The sequence below is a fragment of the Pleurodeles waltl genome, chromosome 3_1 (genome assembly GCF_031143425.1).
Source record: "Pleurodeles waltl isolate 20211129_DDA chromosome 3_1, aPleWal1.hap1.20221129, whole genome shotgun sequence".
Classification (NCBI taxonomy): domain Eukaryota; kingdom Metazoa; phylum Chordata; class Amphibia; order Caudata; family Salamandridae; genus Pleurodeles; species Pleurodeles waltl.
In genome coordinates, this window is record NC_090440.1 from 1,324,154,650 (window position 1) to 1,324,174,472 (window position 19,823).

A 19,823-nucleotide genomic window follows, 5' to 3' on the forward strand; every position below is an offset into this window, starting at 1 on the left:
TTTACCGCAAACAGATGTCTGAGATTTCCTAACAGAAAGCCCCTAGGCAGGCTCTATCTTCACAATATAATAAGACCATGCTGCTACATGTTAAAAACAATGGCAGATGTTTCTGGATTAGTTTGTCAGCAATATAATACTGAAGCAGAATATTTACTGAGGTTCACTTAACTTCCTCAAAACTCATTGGGGTTTTATAAGGATCCTGAAATCATTTGTGGTATTCCTAAAAACGTCAATTAGTGCTACATTATTTTCAACATGTGTCTATCTGCCAGCTGTTGCCCCTGCATACGGCATCTCTCAACAGGTCTGTTTTCAAAGAAACCAGCAAGTCACAGATTCCCAAATGAGGCAAGTGGGAAATTACTTCAATTGTTCCAAAAGCACAATCAGTACTTGTAGAACAGATGAATAATAAAACATTCATGATGCACACATGGAAATGGAAAGAAATAGAATTACAAGAGGGAGTCACATCAACCAGTTTATCAATAATAATAATACTTCAAATAAATCCAGAAAATCTTCCATTTTTGATTGAACCATTTTTGTGTCATCCTCTGAATGTTGTTTCTTCTACTTTTGGGCTATATTTGTCATCCCTATGCTGAACTGTTGCTTTGCAGGATGATTCACAGTATTACAGAATTATGTTTATGTCATTGTTATCACTTGTAACAGCCAGAGACATTCACCATAACATATATGGGGCATTTTCTTGATTTTATTGAAAATACTTTTTTTCGTATACAACTATTTATTCCTAAATCCATCTCATTTTTCATGATTGAGTAGAGGTAGGAAAAGAAAATATATAAAATCTCACTATTAGTTGGGACAGATACGTATGTGCTTGGTACTGGATGTGCCTCAGGAAATGAGAGTGTAGAAGCAGAAAGTGATATCTTTGTCACTTTTGTGGTCTGCTCTGTCCATAATGTTTATGTTGTCAATATACATTATCACATTTGTTCATGTGATGAGTGCAACTACTCTACCAAATGTAGCTACATACTGAATTAATCTCCCCTAACCTCTTCACCTCAGGCAGTGGGTGTAGAAAGAAGCACTAAAATACAGAATTCTAATACAAAAATGACCATGTCTGGTAATTCAGTATTTATAGCAGAGAAAGACCTCTTTCTTTCTGAGATTTGTAAAGCAGCAAGGAGGCAGCAAGGTGTGACACCCTAATGTGGTCCATGAAGACGTATTCAGGATAATACATAACACTAAACCAAAACAGTACAGATAAGCCAACAGATAGATGTCATGGCTCTCCAATAGACCTTAATTCTACTAAGTAATTTTCACATATGTAAATGTACAAAGCTAAGTAACCTTCATAGCACAAAAGCTTATGTGGATAGACTCAGCAATTAGAAGACACAGGGCCTTATTTAGAGTCCAGCTTGTGTGTACTAAATGACAAATATGAAAAATATATCCCATTCGCCTGACTGTCCTCCTGAATCAGATATTACCACTCCCTAAGCAGTTTCTTCTTTTTATTGTTTGCCTTGCGGTGGTGTTCATGCCCAACAAAGTGGGATGTGTGAGTCCACTCTTATGCCATGCAAAAAGCCCTGCGCTTAGGCCAACAAGTTCTTCATTATTCAAGTTCCCACCACCAGAGAGCTCCTGCTTCAATTACATGCTCAGATGATCAGTGGAAGCGTGTTTCCTCCATCACACTCCTGTAGTCCACCTCAAGTTGATCAGGCTATTCGCCACTAAGGATCCTGGAGCTACTCTATCTCTCTCCTGGTTGCCTATCTTATTTACAGAGGAACATCAGTAGTAGATGGGTCTACATCACTGGATCTGGCACACAAATCCATAATCTCTAAAGAGGGTCTGGAAAACAAAGCATGGAAAATGGTCTGTTTATCAAGGTATAGTCCTATTTTAGGGTCTACAAATGACCAAGGCACAGATTGTTACAGGACGAGTACCAGGAGCTTTGGAGCTCACATGAAACACATGTGAGCGCCACTTAGCTGGTCATGCGCCCTCACGCATAACATAATACAAGATTTTTTTAGGGAGATGGCAGAAATGTTCTTCCTTTTAGAAGCACAAGCTTTCTGGATGCCAGGAAAGTTAACCTTTCATCCTCCCTTATCAGCGAATAGGGCTCTTAGATTTAGAATGTCACAAAATATCAGAGACTGTTACAAATGCTAGAACTAATGAATATTGCATTTTAGATAAGTCTAACTAATGAGCTACACCAACCAAAAAAATATATAATTTTAAATATGATACCCTTGGTTGCATCTTTCACTTAGAATGCAAATTGAATCAAAATGGTGTGTGTTTACTTTTTAATGCAAATGACTGCTACAATGATAATCTGCCAGCCCATTAATGGATCCAGATTGACAATTTCAACATTAATTTGTTTGATTGAAATTCACATTTATCTAGTGTTGCTGAAAATGTTTTCCCTAGGTTGAAATTGCTTATGGTTTCCACTAGGGTCTCATTAAGAGTTTCCCACAAATTGACATGGTAATTAAGAAGTTCAGGGTTACCAATACCTTGGGTACTCTGAGGAGGTAAGGGAATTAGAAGTACCAGTGGAGTTCACCGAGTTCTGCCACTCCGTACTCCGCTTGGAGCACGGAGTTCGGCAAACACTTCGCAAACCTCCATGTGGTGGAGTTTACTGGTGCCCACCCATTCCTAATGCTGAACGAGTCTTGTGAATAACATGCCATCTCATACATTTGGGTTTCAAGCCTCACCCCAAGCACATAAACTCATTACTCTCTTCCTGTTCCGCACCCAACCTATTGTAGGCTAGCGTCTTCCCCACCTTAGACAGTGATTGACTCTATGAGCCCTGCTTCCTCACAGTCATTGGTGAAGTCCCAGGAGCCATGCTGACTGCTGCAATTGGTGTATGAGGCCTCTTGCATTGACACAATTGTGCCTGCAGTGGAATCACAATTATTACAGCACTTTCACAAAAGCCAGTGAGCCCTAAAGTTCCCTGATTTTGTACTTTTCAGCATCCGTCTGTAATAAAGGGATGTCCCACTCTTCATCTTCATGTTTTCGCATAGGTTCTCATTATCCTAATGAGACTACTGGATTTGGATGGCAGAATCACCTGTTCTGCCGGAGACTGAGTCTGAACCCGCACCATGTGATGCCTGTTGGCCCGATCTGGGTTTTGTTCCGGCTAACTAGCAGTGCCTCATCTCCACCGAAGAGCAGGGATGGTTGGGCAACCGGGCGCATGACACAAATGACTCCTCAGAGGAATCGTGGTCACTCAGATCTCATCTGTTTCTCTCAGTTACATTGGTCTCATATATGCAAGGACAATCAGAGGCAGAGTAGAGTTCAATAAGGTTTTATTGAAGTAGCTGCATCTCAGATAATAAAGCATGAACTGCAATAACTAGGATGATGAAGCACAATAGGATTAAGATTGTGACAAGAAGAGTAAAACACAAAAATAACACTACCATGTTTTCACTACGGTTTTTAAGAATAGTTCCGGCCTAGACTATGTTAGAGCACAGCATGTTAAGCTCTAATTCTGCCCTTCAGGTTCCCCTTGGGAAGACATCATCCCTCATGCCTGAGCAAGAGGCCTGGAGTCTACCTAAGCAGCTGCAACAAAGCACTCAGCAATCAATCTACCTCTAACGTACATAGGTCAAAGTAGTGTTTTTATAAGAAAACAGCTGATGTTCCAAGAAAGGATCCCCACGTAAGAGTGTGTATGTTTCTGTGAACGTTGGAGACAAAGGCCCTCGTTCTGACCCTGGCGGTGTCTCACCGCCAGGGCAGAGGGCAGAGGAAGCACCGCCAACAGGCTGGCGGTGCTTCCGTGGCATTCTGACCGCGGCGGTACAGCCGCGGTCAGAAACGGGAAACCGGCGGTGTCCCGCCGGTTTCCCGCTGCCCTGGGGAATCCTCCACGGCGGCGCTGCTAGCAGCGGCGCCATGGGGATTCCGACCCCCTTACCGCCATCCTGTTCCTGGCGGTGTTCGCCGCCAGGAACCGGATGGCGGTAACGGGTGTCGTGGGGCCCCTGGGGGCCCCTGCAGTGCCCATGCCAATGGGCACTGGCACTGCAGGGGCCCCCTAACAGGGCCCCACTATGATTTTCAGTGTCTGCCAAGCAGACACTGAAAATCGCGACGGGTGCAACTGCACCCGTCGCACCCCTTCCACTCCGCCGGCTCCGAATGGAGCCGGCATCCTCATGGAAGGGGGTTTCCCGCTGGGCTGGCGGGCGGCCTTCTGGCGGTCGCCCGCCAGCCCAGCGGGAAACTCAGAATAACCGCGGCGGTCTTTTGACCGCGCAGCGGTATTCTGACGGCGGAACTTTGGCGGGCGGCCTCCGCTGCCCGCCAAAGTCAGAATGAGGGCCAAAGTGTACCACTTTTGCCGGCAACCTATCTTACTGCCGCCTTGAGAAAAGCACAGAGTGAAAGAAATGTCTTGTTTAAGAACGCAGTGCTGACCTAGGCTAAGAACAGCTAAATAGAGAAAATAAAACAAGACCACAAATGTAGCTATTGTTAAAATAATAAAAACAAAGATGAATAAAATATATCTATGTTAAAGTGCACAGCGGCAGGCCTAGTATGCTAAAATAACGTATATAAAACTGTAGCTAAAATGGCTACACAACAATGTTACATTCACAGTCCTCGAGGAGAAGATGCTCGGCATGCGGCCCGATATTTACACTGACATTTACATCATGAGTTCGGGGCCTAATGATGACGGCAAGACCATGGATGGTTCCAGCCCGCTGGCCAAGCACGCTTTCAAGCAAGGCATAAGGTGAGCATGAGAAAGAGAAGAATAAAACATGCACACTAGAGAAGGGCGGGGATTGCAGGGAAGATATTGTGGGTGGATTGTTTACTGCATGATTAGGCGGGTTGAAGTTACAGCAGATAATTGCCATAAACCCACAGTCTTTCATGAAATTAAGCAAATCAGTTTCACTTGTGAGTTGTCGAGTCTACTGTAGACCAGCGATCACTTGTTCTTCCTTGAGAGCAGATGTGTGAACGGCGGCGTAGGCGTCCACATTACAGATATGCTATCAGAATGGCAAATAGGGTTACAGTCGTTCCAAGTCAACTGAAATGTTCCTCTCCTTGGGAAAGTGCCACACCTTTTGTAAAATCCCATGGATATTATTTTAACTGGCCCAGCGTGCAAGCAGATGTGCGCAGGCAGAAGAAATCTTGTTTATATCAAGTTCTACTTTACAATCCTTCTCCAGCCATCTTCTCTCACAAACGAGAGACGGATTGGAGATGCAGCAGTACATGCAGGAATTTGAACACACACCATTCATTGACAGTTTCCTCACTCTGGCGTCAACGTGTACCACAGGTAAAACCCGCCAATGGAAAATCACAACTCATCTACTAGACTCCTTAAACCCACTACATGTCCTTCCAATGATTAACAGTTCATATGCCGTTCTGTCCTTGAATGAGTCTGCCTCCCAAGATTAAAGCGCCAAGTCTAATTAGTGAATAGTTAACGGTTTCCAGAGCAGCTGGCGCGAATTGAACAGTCAGCAAGAGGATGGGCGGAACTTCACAGAATCTCGCAGAGTTCTTTTCTAACTCCGCTGAATTCTACGTACAACTCCGTGAGTTGTGCCTACCCCTAATTAGAAGCAAATTAGAAGTGGGACCCTGGGGGTTTCATAAGAAATGTTTCCCACATTCCCACAAAATGTCACCAGGAGTCTCCACCCACTTTGCGCTTGTGATCTGATTCAGCCAATAATGCCAGCTAATTCCCGGATCAGGATAACCAGGAACCTCCTAAGGATGTTTAAGTGTCAGTATAGAACAAAAACCTCAAGTGCAACATAAACGGAATTTGATCCACAAACACTTTGTGATGGTTTAACCTTGAGGTATAACAATCTAATTGTGAGTTTCTGTAGATTCATCACTATTTCTTAAAACATAAAAATATATTTATTAAAGTTGCAATACACTTTTTTTCAAAACATGTTTCGTAATTTTTTTCAGTTTGCTTCCTGGAGGAAATTGAAACCCTAATGGAAAATGTCACATGAAATATATTTTTGTATTTGTACTTCAGAAATGATTCCTAGAGTCCTCAGCCATTTGGCCTTACATCGGATGAAGCAAATATAAGTAAATTGCTAATAGATGAGTTCTACCTTGACAAAACCACTACTTTAAGCTGGGAAAATATAGTGACAGAGGATTGCTGATTTAAGACTTTTGATGTTGCTGTATTCCTAAATGAATGTTGCATGAGCACCTAAAAAATAACAGCCATCATTCTAACCTTTGACAAATAAATCGATCCTGTAGGAGAAGTAACTATTTATCATCACTAATACCGACAAACACATGGGAGACATGAATCGAGAACTGAAACTAGAATTCTAAATTTAGAATATACAGACGTCTGCCCCTCTTAAGAATATGCCGCCACTATTACAAGAGAATTTAAGTTTCTCAGGCAGTATTTCAAAAAAGGTCCCACAGTGAGTAGGAATATTTTTCATAATGAAATAAAATTGGCAGGAGATTTTGGACTGCTCCACTTCTTTCACAATCCCTCTGCCTCATGGTACAAGGAAACAGAACAATAATATATCCAGATACTGAACGTTTTGGGCTTTGGGTTGGAAAACAAACAGAAATGGATAGCAGAGATTTTAACCTTTATTTTTGTTTCTTACTCTTATAACAATAGTCACCTGAGACTAAGGGGCAGATTTAGGGAAAGTGGTGCTCCACCTAGTGCAACGCCACTTTCTCTGCGCCCCTTAGCACCCTCCTACCGCCACCATGGGTGCTCTGTATTCAAAATATGATGCACCATGGTACAGGGTAGGGGGCAATAGAGTCACTCTATTGATGTATTGTGCCGGAGTAGTGGCAAACTGTTGGTGCAACTTCTGCAGAGTACATAGGGGCCCATTCTAAAGAATGGAAGCCCCCTTTTAATGCCTGCTCTTGAGCAGGCATTAAAAGTGCCGTAATTAATGGCTCAAGGAAATCCCATAGATTTCCTTGCACTGTTTTACCTGCTCCCCTAATGGGGGAACGCCCCCTTTGCATACATTATGCCTGGTACAGGTATAATGTAGCGCAAAGGGTTACAGGGTGGCACAATGCATGCATTGCGCCACCCTGTAAAATGGCGCAGGGATTTTGGTCTCATTGGGCCACATTAACGTAAAAATAAAAGACGTTAATGTGGCGCAAGGTGGCGCTAGGGCCCTATAAATATTCTGCTAAATGCTCAAAGCAGTTTATGTAAGTAGTTGTGCCTGATTCAGGACACCATCGTAAATTTACTTTCAAATGGCTCCAAATATCCTTTCAATTGGATATGAGAACAACTGCTTGGGTACTGCTGGGACAGTTGCAGCTTTCCAGGATAACTCACTAGCACAAAGGTACATATACTAATGTGTATATACTTACCAAAAGTGCATTTGCACTCCTTAACATTTTTAACACCCTCTCCGAAAACAGATTTCCTTGCAAGAGTGAATGTCAAGTTATATCCAGGGTGAGAATGTGCCTTGAAAACGTTTGTGAATGCCACACACTCATACGTTTGTGTGTGTTAAACTACTTTTTATTATTTTCCCATCATGTAATGCCGACCCCCTACTCATAGGACATGACTTTACATTTTGAGACGATTAAGAGTTGTGTCATCCCTTTTGAGACTGTTGAAATATGTTACCCGTCACTTCAGTTTCAACTTTCTACTCCAATATGGTGATTGTGTTTCTAAACTTGGGGCCTAAGTTTATTAAAAAGAATTGAGCCTTTAAAAGGATGTTGACCGTTCTAACCTGAAGGTCACCATTCTCGCTAGTTAAGACCTCTGCCAGAGGGATCTCATCAAAACATATGCGCAGCTAACCTTTTGTGCTAAGATGGTCTCGAATGTGTAAATATATATATGTATATTTAACTGGCAGGTTTGTAGCAGAAACCTCTCCTGGAGTTACTAGAAGGAAATCCTTTCACCTTGTTGAAAGACCAGCCCCGACAAGGCAATACCTACATTCTTCCATTTATTACAAATGCTGTCCTGGAATATCCCTGGTAAAGACCAGCAGTGCCAACGTGGAATGCACCTATTTAATTTTGGGATATTGAAACATCTTTATCAAGGTAGTTAATTCATGAATGCTAATGTCACAGTTTTAAAGAGCACTTTCTTTAAATAGGTGGCTTCTGTAAAAAAAGGAGGATTCCAACTGTTTCATTGCCAAGGGAAGTTTATATATAGAGGGTACCAAAGTTGACCTTTTCCTCCGCCCCTGTTTTCCCAACAGATAGAAAAAACAGATGTTTCGCCATTGCTGCCATTCAGACATGTCACCAGGATAGGGTCACTGGAGTGTGTGCCTTTCCTTTAAAAGGAAAGCAGGAGCTGTTTAGCAAATCATGGCAATATTTTAAGGGAAGAAACCGTAGGAAAACACAAAATGGAAAGAAAATGGAGATGTGATAACAATTAGAAAGAGGAAAGACAAAAGAGTGACAAAAAAGAAATAAAACAGAGAAAGAAAGTAAGAGAAAGATATATATATATATCTATAGATATGTATAATATATATATGTATATATATATCAACACTTGGTTTGGCATTTTCCTCTCTGCTCCTGAACGCCAACGGTGCTGGAATAGGACGCGCACCACCGCGTCTTACATGAAACACAATACCTTAAAAAATCATTAAGGCAACCAGCACTCCACGATTGTTAAACCAAAGGTTTATTTACACAGAAACAGGAACGAGTTTCGGCGTGACTGCCTTTATCAACCTGCAGTTCGCCATTTTGGCCCCCTTTATATATCTCATGTGATTAACTATCCATGGTTCACTTAAAGCAACACAATACATATCAATGTAAAGCGTAACTTAAAAATACAAATGAATCACACATAAACAAATACACAACTCCCTGGATCACGGAAAAACATTGCATAAATTCCATTATAAAAATAAACAGTGTCTGAAAGAAATATTGGTCATCTACAACACCTGGGTAATCACAACCATGTAATAATCGGTGAACTTGCAAATTTTAAAATGCAAATTATCTGAAGAAAAAATATGTTTTGATTGTTTTATGTTTTTGGGTAAATATATTCAAATTATACAAATTGTATGGCTCATACTATTGGACATTGGTTAATATAAAGGAGTGTGAAAAAAATATAAAGGAGTGTGAAAAAATAATAATGCAATAATGGGGTAACATGTTATTTATGATATTACCTCTATACTTCTACACTTTTCCTGTCACTGAATATGAACTGCTTTTGATGGTTAAGATAACCATATTAACTTAAGTGTATGTAGAACTCTTCACTTGAGTTTAACCCCACTGGTTCTCTCGAATCTAATGCCAATATGTATCTGGACTCTAATTTTCTTAGATGGAATTAGAGGGCCTGTACCTAGACAAAGAAGGGACATCAGGACTGAAACCTAAATCCAGAACTGTTCCAGCGTACAGTGGAGATATGATTGATCAATTCTCTGACACCCTAATCAAAGGACTCAAGGTCTTGAGGGCCCAGTTATCTAAGAAAGTAAAAACACAAAACAGGGGGTACTACAAGACATTGAATACATTGTCCAATAATCCAGAAATTGTGGTGCGCAGTTCTGACAAAGGAGGCACTATTGTAATCTGGTCTATACAACAATACATGGAAGAGGCCTACAAACAGTTGAATGACACAAAATGTTACAAAAGAATTGATTTGCAGCATGTCGAAAATGTGAAGGTAAAATTTGATTCAGAATTAGCACAATGGAGAGACAGAGGTCTTATAAGTGAGCAAGAGCACAAGTTTCTTACAGTAGACTTCCCTAAATTACCTGTATTTTATTTGATACCAAAGATTCATAAAAATGCACTCAAACCACCAGGGAGGCCCATAGTCTCCATAAAAGGGAGTTTGTTCGAATGTGTATCTCAGTATATAGATGCATACTTACAACTGCTAATCAGAAATGTATCATCTTACTTGCAGGACAGCAGTGACTTCTTAAGAATGATTTTTGATGTAAGCTGGGAAAGTGAATTTCTTTTGATGACATTAGATGTAACAGCATTATATACAAGTATCCCACACAACTTGGGAATTCAGGCAGTTGAACATTTTCTAAGAAAGAGATCTATTAACTTTTATCATCACAGTAAAATGCTGTTAAAAATGATTCAATGGTGTTTACAACATAACATGCTTTACTTCAACAATGAGATATTTAAGCAGGTATGTGGTACTGCGATGGGAACATGCTTTGCTCCTAGTTATGCCAACTTATTTATGGGTTGGTGGGAGGAACAGATCTTAAATAACTTCCCCTTGGAAAAATGGAGTGACAATATTATCATGTGGCTCTGGTACATTGATGATATTTTCATTATTTGGAAGGGAGACTCAACCTCTGCCAACAATTTCATCAAAGAAATTAACATCAATGAATGTAATTTGAGATTCACAGGCAAAATTGATCAACAATCAATTGAATTTCTAGATATCAAAGTGAACGTTGTAGACAACAAAATCGAAACTACACTATTTAGGAAGGCCACAGCTGGCAATAGTATTTTACATGCCAGAAGTTATCATCCACAGTCATTAAAAACAAATATCCCCTTTGGAGAATTATTGAGAGCCAAAAGGATTTGTAGCAAAGAACAAGAGTACTTAAATGTTCAGAACAAGATGATAGAGAGATTAAGACAGAGGGGATATTCTAATGAGATTTTAGAGAACAGTACCACAAGAGTTAAATCCTGTACCAGGGACCAATTGTTGTTTACTACAGATAGCAAAGGAAATACTTTGGGTACTAAGAAGAATAGGAAAAATGAGAAACGAAATGATACGGGAAATGTAAGATTTATCACGACTTTTAACACTGCTCATGAATCTGTAAGAAAGTTATTACAGAAACACTGGCATATGCTTAAAAGTGATCCCGTCATAGGCACAGAATTAAGAAACAGACCGGTTATAACATACAGGAAAGGGACGTCCATGAGAGATATTTTGGTCAAAAGTGATTTGAGACAAGCGAAACCTTTGAAAACCAGTTGGTTGAAGTCCCAAGATGGATTCTTTAAATGTACCAAATGTAAGGCGTGCAAAAATGGGGAAAATATTCAAACCATCAAACAAGCAAATAGGACATTACATACCATTAAAGGCAGATATGACTGTAAGAGTGAATATGTAATTTACATTTTGAAATGCAGTTGTCCTAAGCTATACGTAGGTAGCACCAAACTTCAAGTACATAAAAGGATTTTACAACATCTCAGGGCAATAGTTAACAAAGATGAGGCTTATCCGGTTGCCCGGCATATGCACGAGTTACATGGTGGACGAGTAGAAGAGGTTAAATACAGTGTCATTGATGGGATAAGAAAGGACATTCGTGGAGGTGATAGGGAGAAACATCTAAGAAAATTAGAGTCCAGATACATATTGGCATTAGATTCGAGAGAACCAGTGGGGTTAAACTCAAGTGAAGAGTTATAGATACACTTAAGTTAATATGGTTATCTTAACCATCAACAGCAGTTCATATTCAGTGACAGGAAAAGTGTAGAAGTATAGAGGTAATATCATAAATAACATGTTACCCCATTATTGCATTATTATTTTTTCACACCCCTTTATATTTTTTTCACACTCCTTTATATTAACCAATGTCCAATAGTATGAGCCATACAATATATATAATTTGAATATTTACCCAAAAACATAAAACAATCAAAAAATCTTTTTTCGGCATATAATTTGCATTTTACAATTTGCAAGTTCACAGATTATTACATGGTTGTGATTACCCAGGTGTTGTAGATGACCAATATTTCTTTCAGACACTGTTTATTTTTATAATGATATTTATGCAATGTTTTTCCGTGATCCAGGGAGTTGTGTATTTGTTTATGTGGGATTCATTTGTATTTTTAAGTTACGCTTTATATTGATATGTATTGTGTTACTTTAAGTGAACCATGGATAGTTAAACACATGGGATATATAAAGGGGGCCAAAATGGCGAACTGCAGGTTGATAAAGGCGGTCACGCCGAAACTCGTTCCTGTTTCTGTGTAAATAAACCTTTGGTTTAACAATCGTGGAGTGCTGGTTGCCTTAATGATTTTTTAAGGTATTGTGTTTCATATATATATATATAAATAATATTTAAATTCACTTAAAAAAACAAAAGTTACAGAGCCATTATAGTTAGGCTCACATTTTAAATGTACGAAACAATAGAAATTCACCTGTTGAAGTTATTTCAAGTAACTTTAACTCGTGCCCTAAGGTAACTAAAACTCACGCCCTCCCTATGCACAGTTTAGTCGTCAATACAATAGTTTTACTGCAAATATTACATAGATATTATCAATGATATTATCAAAGATGTCATGAGTGTTGCAATATGCGGGGTAATTAGCAGTGTATTAGACCTGGCATCCTTGGAGTGGTCTCCTCTAACGTTTTGCCTCTGCTTCTAGGTTGTTGCTGTGTGCTGAATGTTATTTTTGCTGTTTTTGTTACTCTGGGCACTTTACCCCTGCTGACCATTGCTAACGTGCAAGTGCTCCCTATGTGAAATTGTATGTGTAATTGGCTTTTCCATGATTGGCATATTTGATTACTAGTAAGTCCCTAGTAAAGTGCAAGAGAGGTGCCTAGGACCTGTAAGTCAAATGCTACTAGTGGGCCTGCAGCACTGATTGTGCCACCCACCTGAGTAGCCCTGTAAGCATTGCTCAGACCTACCACTGCAGTGTCTGTGTGTGCAAGTTTTAAACTGCCAATTCGACCTGGCAAGTGTACCCACTTTCCAGGTCCAAACTTTCCTTTTTTATACAAGAAAGGCACCCCTAAGGTAGGGCCTAGGTAGCCCCATGGGCAGGATGCAGTTTATGTTAAGGTGGGACATGTACTGATGTGTTTTACGTCTTCTAATGCTAAAGCAGAAAATCCTAACTATTTAGTCATAACAGACCAGATAGCGGATTTCATGCTCAAGTCCGATGAACTGAACCCAGTTTGGTTGAAAGAAAATGTCATAATGAAAACGCCATAAACAATATATATCAATCATATAATAATCAATTAGTACGTCAATAACCACACCAATTTATTCAGAAGTTAAATATTTATTTTTATTTATATATTACCAATGCTAGATTCATAAAAATCGCTTTCAAATTCAAATGATAAATGTATAGAAACAACAATGGCTGACTTAGTCGGCACGTGAATCTTAGTTTAATCAATGAAAATTAACATAACATCTCAATAGTTATTAAACAAAACCATAGCAATAGAATCTGAGCAAGAGAAATTGAATACATTGAGGTAAAATCATTAACCATTCAGCAATATGAAAAAGACACCTCACTAACCACTAATTAGCATCAACATGTTGGACTTCATGGAAAAGAATTTAGTAACATGAATTTAGAAAACATTTAGCTATGGCGCAATATAAAAAAAATAACAGCAATATTATATTATCAGCAGTTGGAACCTGAAAAACAAAAGGCAAATAACAATTCACAGTTAATATATTTACCCAATCAATGAGGAATTCAGCAATAACGTCTACTTCGTCAGGGGGACAGAAACATCAGACACCAGCATCAGGACAGGAACAGGTAACATCAGGAAAAAAGGTAGGGGAGATGGTTTAGAATTTGGACGATAAGTTACACTAAACCATCTAAGCATAAGTTCAGTATTGAATAGACAAAGTAAACTTTAGAGAATAATAAACACCAGAATTGTCAGTAGACTAACTGGCAAAGTACGAAATGTCAAAGTGACAGATAATAAAGTAAATCTCTGAACCAGGAACCTGGAACACGGACAAAGAGTGACTAACTCCCAATAATGGTGACTGAACATTAAATTAAACTTGTTAAGAGAAAATGATTGGATAAAGTATGCGGTGGGAAAGGTTATGACCAATCAGAACATTAACAGATATAAAAATTATATAAAATGTTAGCTCTAATCCTTTCTATTTGCTGTTATTCCATTGACGAAACTCAAAAGAATACATGTGTTATTTCTTCTTCCCTTCTTCCGTTGCATCTGTAGACTCTTTTGTTCTATAACTCAAATTACATTGTCATTGGATAGTGATTACAAAATATGGAAACATTTTCATCACGCCATTCTCTCCCTCAAGGAAAGGAACATAGGTTAGAAACATAACTGCAGGCAAACTATACGAATACAATAAATGAAGTCAGTCAGCCTACGGAAATACAGCTAGGAAACCGAACACATTTGAAACATTGTATACAGATAACGTTTCACAGTGACCTTGTATTTTCTTCTGCTTCAGTCCAGCAGGGGCCACTAAATACACATTTAATTCTGACATCTATTTTAGCAAAGAAATATGCTCTTTTGAAGGACAGAATAATTTCATCAGCTTAAGTTAGCATGTAAAACAAAAAGTAGGCCTTATGTATGATGGTGGCCATTTAGTTGATCACAACTTCTCGAGTTTACATAAGAATTAATATATAATGATTAATATATTGAAATATGAGTATGATTACATATGTGAGAAATAAAACTAAATTTTACGCTCGTACAATCCCTCCTATGATGACTATATATGTCATCACACAAAAACCCCTAAATAATTTTGTTTATTTCAAAATTTCAGAATTTAGTCTCATTCACATATTTATAAAAATGTCTTTCTTCTCGAATTTTCCTCATAAAGTTTTTCCGTCTGAACATCTACCCTCCTCTGATTCTTTCCAAATCTTTTTCTTTTGATCATTTGAAACAATTTGTATACTTCCCAAATTCCAATTAGATAAAACATAGAAATTGAAATCCATTTCACTAGTTTTAATATAAGACTTTCACCCCTGTTGCCAATCCAATTTCCCACAGAAACAATTCCCTTGCCAGTGACTGTACGATGAAACAACGACTGCAAAAAAAACTACTGCCTTAACAACAAGGTCGGAACACCGACCTTGTTGCTACTACTAATGATTTTACCACGAATGCCTTAACAATGATATTTCGTTGTAAAGGCATTCCTGATAAAATCATTAGCAATAGGCACCATTCACCCTACATCCCTCACCCCACCCCCCCAACCCCACCCCAAAACCTAAAACCCCCTGACCCCCCACCCACTCCCCAAAACCAAAAACGCCCCACCCCCCAAACCCACCCCAAAACCTAAAACCCCCTGACCCCCCACCCACTCCCCAAAACCAAAAACGCCCCACCCCCTCAACCCCACCCTAAAACCTAAAACCCCCTGACCCCCCACCCACTCCCCAAAACCAAAAACGTCCCACCCCCCCAACCCCACCCCAAAACCTAAAACCCCCTGACCCCCCACCCACTCCCCAAAACCAAAAACTCCCCACCCCCCCAACCCCACCCCAAAACCTAAAACCCCCTGACCCCCCACCCCCTCCTCAAAACCTAAACCCACACTTACCTTCACCAAGTCCCTTCTTTGTACCTTAACCACGCATGTTCGTTGTTCAGAACATACGTAGTTAAGGCACAAAAAACCGAAGTCGTGGTTAAAAAAAGCGTTGTTGCGCTTTCGTTAACCACGACCTTCGGAAAAAAAAAGTCATAAAAAAGGATGTTTCCCCTTGCCAGCTTTTTCCCAAATAGTAGTTTCAGTTAATTCTTTTAAATATGTTTTATGTCTTGTTAAAAAGTTAATTAAACCTCTAACTAACTTAGTATTGTCTGTATGTATGAACGACAGTGATGTGGACCAAGTAATTTACAAACTCTGCCCTCTTTTGCTAAACAAATGTCTAACGCAAGGCGCTTCTGAAGAGTCATAGATCTTGTCATAGCCAATTCCGTATCCAGGAGTAAGATAGCTCCTGAATAATCAGTTAACATGTTATCCACCATTGTAGATAAGTTTTGTATTTTTATTGAATTCAGAACAACTCCCACTAAAGGAATTATTTCTCCAAATTTATCTCCCACAATGCTAGAAGTTGATTCTCATTTGTGTCTCATTTGAATCTCAGAAAATTTTAGAAACTTACCTAAGTCTTCCAGTTGGTACATTTTCAGAAAGACTATTCCCAAATAACATGTGCCATACCATCCTCTAGGAAGACAGTAGTAAGCATTTTTCCCACAAATATAGTATACTCCAGGCACTGGAGGATCCTGACCATTTAACATGAAATTCCATTTACTCTGAAACAAAAACACATGTCTACATTCACTCGTACTCACATATACTCTGTCAGTATAGCTTTGCGGTCCATATATACAATGCTTGCCTACATGTAATGCATCTAAGGTTAGCTTCCCTTGTTTAGTAATGTCAGTATATGCATGATCAGTTCCAGGTGTTCGCAAAACTAATCCCTTATCTATTTTAGATTTAATTGCTCTTCTCATATCCTTTGCATTATCTAGAAATGTCTTCTCTACAGGTGTAAGTTAACAGGTGAGATTGTTGCGGTGTGCAAACACAGTCCTAAAAGTTAATGTAGGTTCAAAGAAACCCTTTACTATTGCTATGTTGTGATCCCTAGCTATCTTACTAAGATCTTTAATAATAGGCACAAAAGAAAACACAAAGGGCCTCATTACGACCCTGGCGGCCAGCGGTAAGCTGGTGGTAACACCGCCAAGAGGCTGGCGGTGTTCCACCAGCTATTATGACTGTGTCGCAATAGCAATGGCCATACAGCCGCCCCCTCCACTATACCACCAGGCTTCTGCCTGGCGGTCATAATCCCCAGGGCAGTGGTGCAAACACTACTGTCCTGGTGATTATGAGTCCCGACCGCCAGCCTGGCCACGGTGGTAAACTTCGCCATGGAAAGGCTGGCGGTAAGGGGGACTTGGGGTGCCCCTGGGGGCCCCTGCACTGCCCATGCACTTGGCATGGGCAGTGCAGGGGCCCCCAGGCACAGCCCTATTGCGCATTTCACTGCCTGAATTTCGGGCAGTGAAATGCGCGATGGGTGCTACTGCACCCGCTGCACATCAGCATTGCCGCCGGCTCTATTATGAGTCTGCAGCAATGTTGATGTGACTTTTCCGCTGGCCCAGCAGAAAAGTCCAACTAGGGAGCCAGAAATACCACCAGCACTGGCGGTATACTGGCGCCCGCAGGTTCGGCGGTCTTCTGCGAAGACCGCCGAAGTTGTAATGAGGGCCAATATCTAAATTTGCATAAAAATACTGAATATATTCTTGGTTATAGAACCGTGTTAGTAAAAGACATAAGTAAGCAATAAACTATGATAGGAAATTCCCTCCTCAACAGAGACTGGAATCTGCGTACAGACATAACAATCTTTTGCATCCATTACATCAACATACTCATGCAACAAGCAATAGAAGACATTGGAAGAAAGTTCTTTGTCTTCATATAAATATTTTTCATCTATTTTAAACCTATCTAGCTCTGAAAGGTCAGTAGTTGATTTTGAAAGTGTAACAGTTGTAGGTGTAACTATGGTATGGTTGACTCCATTAGATTCAAAGACAATCACACTCACGATCAATAATAAACATACCATTGCACAAACAATTGCCAAACCAATACCAATACATTTACAACAACTATTCTTAGTGTGTTGATAACTAAAGTTTCCCATGGTCTGTAAAGAACCAAAAATTAAGAGCAAAAACAATTATGGCTATGTAGCAAAGATCAAAAACAAAAAATAAAACAAAAGACAAAAATGTCACAAATCTTCAACTTGCAATCTTCAATCTTCAAATTTAATCCCTCCTAATTTTTTTTTTTTTCAAAAGTTCATTCACACTTTCAGGACCTTTTGTCAAGGTTCGGTAAAGATTGTCAAATTCAGTTTAGCAGCTTGTCAAGTTAGGTCATCAAAGTCTATTCCAGGTACTATTTCAACAAAGTCTTTTCAATTTAGTTTTTTCAAAATTCAATTTTCCCAACAAACGTTCATTAGTTTTCTTCCTGTACCAAAATATAAACCCTGAATGTCTCAATCAAAGTAAAAATTCAAAAACTCTTCTTGCCATTCATTTGTAGTTGCTTATGCCCATTCAGGACCAGAATATCTCTTGTTGGCAACTCTCTTCCTTTTCAATCTTCGACCACACAAGCCTCTCCTTCACTCAGATCTTCTTCTCCCTTCAACTCGTTCTCTTCCCGAATTGGTGGTACTACGTTAATCTTTTCTGCTTCTGGGTTCTTCCCAGGCCAGTTATCACCTTTTAGTGGCTTTTTTGTTAATATTCTTTTCTGAATCGAAATCGAACTCTTCTCCTTTGACGTTCCCGCAATTGGTTCAGGAGGAGACAAACCCTTTTGTCTTAGATCTGTCTCAACTCCTGCTCCATTGGGGTTATTCAATTGTTCATTCTCGTTTATCAGACCTACTGCTCCTCTAAGCAGGCCTTCTCTTGACCGGTACTCTCTCTTGTTCTCCTTGGACAGTTTCTTTTACTACTTCAGTTGAAGATGGTACACCCTCGTCTTCCAGGATACCCTCTGCTTCATCTGACACAGGAGTGGGTAATTCGACTGGAGTTATTCCAGGTGCAGCCTTCAGCTCTTCCCTTTCTTTTTCTTGAACTGGAATATGCTTGTATGCAGGTAATATCAACACCTCTTCTTCTTGCTCTGTTGGATTGTTCACTTTATGAGTGTGGCTTGCATGTATCCAGTTTGCAAGTCCTGAACACTTCACAGCTGGAGTTGTGATTGATATCACCTGGTAAGGTCCTTTCCACCTTGGCTCCAAGCACGACTTCCTCACGTGCTTACGAATAATAACCTAATCACCAGCTTTCAAGTTGTGTCCTTGACCTTGAGACGATTGAAAAGTGGTAGCTTCTACTGGATGAAAGAAAGATCGAGACCCTTACAGTAGTCTAACACCATATCATCTGTAATGCTCACAAGTGTAACTGTAGGTACTGCTGGTAATCTCATAGCTTTACCCATGAGGATTTCATGGGGTGATGGTCTGGTTTTCTTGTCAAGAGTGCCTCTCATTGACATTAAAACCAACGGCAATGCATCTGGGCATTTCAAATTCGTTGACAAACACATTTTCACCAATCTTGATTTTAGAGTGCCTTCATCTGTTCTACAAGTCCTGAGGCTTCTAGGCAATAACTACAATAGAGGTTCTGCTCAATGTTTAAAGCTGAACAATTTAATCACTTCATTGCTGAAGTGGCTTCCCCTATCTGATCCTAAAGAGACCACGAAACCGAAGCGTGGTATTAACTCTCTAAGCAGTAACTTCGTTACTGTAAGGCTATCATTTCTCCTTGTAGGATAAGCCTCAATCCAGTGACTGAAAATGCACACAATCACCAACACGTACTTCAAACCAGCACATACAGGCATCTCAATAAAATCCATTGCATTCTGTTAAATGGTCCCCCTACCATGACAATGTGTCCCATATTGACTACTGTCCCTTTCCCAACATTCATTTACTGACAAATAGCACATCTATGGCAAAATGCTTCAGCAACCTGTCTAAATTTTGGATTGAACCAATAGTGTTTGAAAGTACAGACCATAGCATCTCTCCCTATGTGAGCTTATCCATGATAGTATCTAGCCATTTGTATTAGTAGACTGTTTGGCAGAACTACGTTTCCTTCTCCTGTCATCCAGATAGCATCATCCCTTTGAACACATTTCTTTAGGGAGATTGTCTTGAATAGCTTTTAGCTCTTCCAAGGTATCAACAATTTGCATGGTAAAGTTTGCCTAAACTTTACCATTTTC